The sequence below is a fragment of the Equus caballus genome, chromosome X (assembly GCF_041296265.1).
Source record: "Equus caballus isolate H_3958 breed thoroughbred chromosome X, TB-T2T, whole genome shotgun sequence".
Taxonomy (NCBI): Eukaryota; Metazoa; Chordata; class Mammalia; order Perissodactyla; family Equidae; genus Equus; species Equus caballus.
In genome coordinates this window covers 19184943-19190939 of record NC_091715.1, presented here as the reverse complement: position 1 = coordinate 19190939, position 5997 = coordinate 19184943, and the positions used below count along the sequence as shown (strand labels likewise).

Below are 5997 nucleotides of genomic sequence, written 5' to 3'. Positions count from 1 at the left end.
TTATTTGTTTTGAAGTTTAAGTGACATAGTCTGTATAAACCATGTCCGTAGAACAGTGCTTGGCACACAGCAAGAACTCGTTAAAGGTTAGCCATTTTTTCCTCCACCACCACTCTTCGATTGCCTTAGAACCCTTTTCTTTTGTTTCTTGGGGACAGTGGGGAACTAATGGATGGTTTGAAGGGAAAGAGTAACTTCTTTTAGCATGTCAGCTGGAGCCATGGTGAGGACAATGGATTGGAATGGGGTGAGATTGGTGACAGGAAACAGGTTTGGAAGTGATTGCAATGCCCCAGTGGCAACTGATGAGATCAATATTATTGAAGATGTAAAGGAAAGACTTGAGTCATTTCTCAGGTAGATTGAGCATAGCTTGATATGTAATTGGTTGTAAGAGTTGAAAACAATGAAAGAGTTGAATTTGACTCAGAGTTGCTACCTTTAAGAGATTGAGCGACTTCTTTTATTTATATGGTATCACATATAATTCAAAATCTTTTTTAGGGGGTCAAGATTGTAGGAAGTTAGGGAATAGTGACATTCTTTTATTCTTTTTTTTTAAAGATTGGCACCTGAGCTAACATCTATTGCCAATCCTCTTTTTGTTTTCCTTCTCCTTCTTCTCCCCGAAACCCCTCAGTATGTGTCTGTGTATTCTAGTTGTAGGTCCTTCTGGTTGTGCTATGTGGGATGCCACCTCAGCATGGCCTGATGAGCAGTGTCATGTCCACGCCCAGGATCTGAACTAGTGAAACCCTAGGCCACCGAAGCAGAGCGTGTGAACTTAACCACTTGGCCACGGGGCTGACCCCCTACTGGTGACATTCTTTGGACTGTAAACTGCCATAGGAGTAGGGACTGCTATTTTTTCTCACTACTGGTTACCCAAGGCATAGCACATAGCACCATGCCTTGCATATAACTAGGTACCTGTATCAGACAGAATAATGGCCTCCCAAAGATGTCCACATCCTAATCTTTGGAACCAGTGAATATGTTACCTTCCAGTGCAAAGGGAACTTTCTAGGTATGATGAAGCTATAGAGCTTGAGATGAAGATATTATCCTTCATTTTCTGGTTGGGCCCAATATAATCACAAGGGTCCTTATAAGGGAAGGAGGGAGGCAAGAGAGTCAGAGAAAGAGACTGGAAGATGCTACGCTGCTGGCCTTAGAGATGTAAGAAAGGATCATGAGCCAAGGAATGCAGACAGCCTCTAGAAGTTGGAAACGGCAAGGAAACAGATTCTCCCCCGAGTCTCTAAAAAGGAATGCAGCCTTGTCAACGCCTTAATTTTTGTAGAGTCAAATCCATTTCACAATTCTGACTTCCAGAATTGTAAGATTATAAATCTGTGTTGTTTTAAACAAACACATAGATACGGAGACCAGATTGGTGGTTACTAGAGGGAAGCGGGGGAACAAGAGAGATAAAGGGGCACATATGTATGGTGATGGATGGAAACTAGACTTTTGGTGGTGAACATGAGGTAGTCTACCCAGAAGTCAAAATATAACGATGTACACCTAAAATTTATATAATGTTGTAAACCAATGTGACCTCACAAAAACAAACAAACAAATAAATAAATGTGTGTTGTTTTAAGCCACTATGTTTGTGACAATTTGTTATAGCAGCACTAGAAAATGAATATATGTTTTATGTGATGGATGGTGCTGAGAATTAGGGAAGACCTGTATTCTGCTGCCTTGCAGTTCACTGAGTCTGAGTTTGCAGAACTCCATACCTCTCTAACAAAAGAGTGCTACCTGGTTGTCTAATATCTGATTGAAATTGAGAGGGAAAAAGATGCACACAAAAGATGTACGCAGCCTTTCCCAGAACATCTAATGTCATCCTCCTTTAATTTCATTTTATAAAATGTTTTGTTTCCAAGATGTCAAATCTCAGAAACAAATAAGAGGTTTAGGGCCCTTGAGGAATGCAAAACAAGCCTAACAAGAACAATACAGTGGTAGGAACTCAGGCTCTGAACCAGACAGGCCTGTTTCATATTCCTGGGTTTGCCCCAGTTATGTGAACTTTGATGAGTTTTAAAACCTTTCTGAGTCTCTAGTTCCTCATCTGGAAAATTGAGACTATGGTAGACTTTGAGAGCTTCAGGCATGCAAGCACTCTGTACACGGTGGGCACTCAATAAATGCTAGCCATTGTCATTCCAGAAAGCTAAACGGAATTGAAGAGAAGGTAATGTCAGTTTACATTAACAACTCAGTTTACACAATCTCATTTCACGTCATGGAGTTATCCCTGTCCGGTTACACCCAGGGCGGAGAGATGGAGTAGTTGAATGTAAGCTGTGACTTGAAGGCAGAGAGGAGTTGGCAGTGTATGTGCTGGGAAAGTGACCAGGCCAAAAGGCCTGCAGAAATGGAACATTCCCCGGCAGACCTCTGAGGGGAAAATGGGGAGCTGGTGGCCTCCCGCTCCTCCGTCCAATCAGCAGTGGCCTGGGAGAAGCACGCACAGAAACAACCTCATTAGCAAAATATGTCTCTTGGTTTTGTTTTTTCCTGGAAGACAAGCTTTATCTTTCCCCTGAAATTAAAATGTGCTGCCTAGAAGCCTTTGGGCTTCCTAACATTTATATTAAAAGGGGAATATGTTCCAGCAAGGACTTTAGGAATCACAGCTTCTGCTTTTTTTTTTTTTTTTCCTATTTCGAATTCTTGCCAAAGTGAAGCACTTATTTAGGCGAGGCTTATAGTTCATTAGAAAGTCAATCAGCAGACCCTTAAAACACTGGAAAGAGGAAAATCACAAGAAAGTGAAAGGCCCAAAATGTATTCCTATCCAGGAGACATAATGAAAACAACATTCAGGATCAGGGTCAGAAGCAAAGCAAGATCAGCAGCGCCGTTTCAGGACTCAGCTCCGCCCGCTATACCACAGCTGCTGGGGCCGGAGAGCAGATTCATGCTGCCACCTAGGAAGGCTTCCAAGGACCAGGGCTAACACCAAAGCCCTTTTCCATTATCCACAGCATTCTAATACCTAATCCAGTCCATAGATTGCATGCTTATACAAGAATTACCAACTGTAGCTCAGAAAATGAAGTGTGCTTGGCCCTCAGAAAAATAAAATTATATTTGTATATGTTTGTGTATATATGTTACAATTTTATATATCAATGCCAAAATTTTATATGTAAATGTTTAAAATAGTGTATATATAAATATATTAGATAGATAAATATATATGGTAAATACAAAGATGTAAGGGAAATAGGCTTCAGTATATATATATTTTAATGTTTATATAATATATTAATATTAAAATTATATGTATATTCAAGCTCACTATTTCACCTTACCCAAAGAAGTTCCTATAGACAAAGTACCTCCTATTTAGTCATCCTACATTTTGAAAAGAGTAAAAACTTAAAATATTTTTAAGAGAAAAAATTGTCATCAGATCCATTTTAATAAGGCTGACTAATGTTACTAAGTATATAACACTGTCTAATTATCAAATTACAGTCAAAATGCATTACTAAGAAAAGATGATAACCCCAACTATAATTTTAGTTTTGTCAGATATAAAAGCTGGATATGACTCCTGGCCTACATTTTTCTGGAAATATCGTTCATTATCTGTTCATATGTCCCAGAGAGTCAAGGCCTTGTGCCATCGCCATTTTGGTAACAATCTGGTCTTCACAAGGCCAAGGGATGAGGATGTCATCTCTTGTAAGAACCTCTTATTTCTGGTGTGACACAAACTCTAAGTGTAACCCAAGAGTTAGTGTCTCCCTACTCTCTTCAAAGGTGACTTCTTCTATTATGTTTGGAGAAAAGGAGGTTAGTCATCTGTCCGCTCCAGAATCATCCACTCGACACCTTCTTTTCTGCTTCGTGAGCTCCTGCTTTAGGCCACCACCTGCGGCCACGTCTTCCTCCATGTGACGATGCTATCATGGAGCGGTGGGGGGTGGGCCACACTCCCTGAAGTGGCCTGCCCTTGATTCCCCCACAACAGCAGGTGAGAATGTGTGTAAGACGTTACTGAGCAGTTGGGGAGAACTTAATGGTATTACAAGGCAAAAAATACTTTTCAACTAGATGCTAAATGTGACTCCTCTCATAGTCCAAAGGCAAAGAACAAAGGACATTAAACACTTCGTTGAGGTGGGTGGGTCCTTTTGAAGGCACATCCCAGTTCTCAGCCTCACTTCCAGGCCCACCCTCCCCTGTTCCTTCCAGAGAGAAAGAGAGAGCCCCTTTCTTCAAATTTGTTCAGTATACAGTTTCACTCCACTATAGGAAAACTCCATCCCCTAGGGGTTAGCGCTGTGCTAGGGTATATCACCGTCTGTGGTGGACGCTCTTTGGGCCCCACCCAGCTCCCCTTGGATTCTGTTTAAGTTTCTACACACCTTTCCCCTGGCTTCTGTGTACTTTTGCTTCTGATGGTCTGTGCCTGAGACTCTTCTTGTAAGACTACTCTTAGGCTATTGGAACTGCTTTGAAGAGCCAGAAAGAGTCAGGGACAGATAAGGACAGGAGTGTGAAAGCCCAGATCCCTGGCTTTCTCAGAGGCATAACTTACACTCCAGGGCTCCCCTGCAGGGCCAAGCTGAGGCTGGGGCTTCACCTGAGGTCACACCCTCAGCTTCCTCTCCTTCCCTGTCGGGCTTCTCTCACCCCTTTAAAGGTGTCCTTAGAAACAATTTCTTAAAAAATCACTTGCGCTTTCCAACGTGGGCCCAGCAGAATGGCTGCTTCAAAGAAGGGTGGCAAGATGAAGGGTCGTTCTACCATCAACGAGGTGGTGACCAGAGAATACACCATCAACATTCACAAGCGCATCCATGAGTGGGTTTCAAGAAGCATGCCCCTTGGACACTCAAAGAGATCCAGAAATTTGTCACAAAGGAGATGGCAACTCCAGATGTGCAAATTGACATCAGGTTCAACAAAGCTGTCTGGGCCAAAGGAACAAGGAATGTCCCATATTGTATCCATGTGCAGTTGTCCAGAAAATGTAATGAGGATGAAGATTCACCAAACAAACTCTATACATTGGTTACTCATGTTCCTGTCACCACTTTGAAAAATCTACAGTCAGTCAATGTGGATGAGAACTAACTGCTGATTGTCAAATAAAGTTATAAAACCGCCAAAAAAAAAAAAATCACTTGTATACGGATCCTCATCTCAGGGTCTTCTTCTGGGAAACAGACCTGAAGCACCTTTCCACCCATCTTCAGGTGTAGTCAGAGGCTCTGTCATTCTTGAGCTATACATCCCCAAAGTCCAGCAGGACTGCCCAGGTCTCTGGGGTGATTTGTTAAATCCTTTTGAGTTCTCTTTCCATCAGGGCAGAGACTACTACTCCAGTCCCCGGTGGGTAAATTCTGGGCAAAATAAACATCTGTCCCTGGGGCCTGCCTGGTGGTGTAGTGGTTAAGTTTGCCTGCTCCGCTTCAGTGGCCCAGGGTTTGTGTTCAAATCAGGCATTTTCTGTCTTTAATCTCTGTAAACATTTTTTCAAATTCTCAGCTGAGAAAGTATGATTGGCTATTACCAAGGAGTTTCAGTCCTTGACACAATCATCTATGGCAAGGAGAAAGGGTGAGTAGAACTATGGAATTCTGTGAATTAGAAAGCCTCTACTGTATGAGATTATTGCATCCACAGTTATTCACTGTCTAGGAGTCCCGTAGAAGAAGTCATCTCTGATGTACTAGAATATGATGAACTAGGTCAGACAAATATAATTCTCTCTAGGACAGTGATTTTGAAAACTGGAAACAAAGCAAGTTTCTCTGCTTTACACTGTTTGGGAGAGCCTAATATTGAGATGGGTGCTCCTCCAATGTGTTCTTATAACACGACCATGCTTACCCTATTATTGTACATACTGTTATAACTGCTGATTTACTTTTTTTTGTCCCTATATTGGAAGCATCTCAAAGATAGGGACTGTTTCTTGTTCACATGCAATGTGAACAAGAATGACTGTACCTTCTAATG

General features: G+C 41.8%; 1 pseudogene; it reads left to right on the top strand.

Annotated features, from left to right (window-relative positions):
- Window positions 1–2908: 2908 nt before the first annotated feature.
- LOC100060653 (large ribosomal subunit protein eL31-like) lies at window positions 2909–5144 on the top strand (annotated as a pseudogene).
- Window positions 5145–5997: the final 853 nt, after the last annotated feature.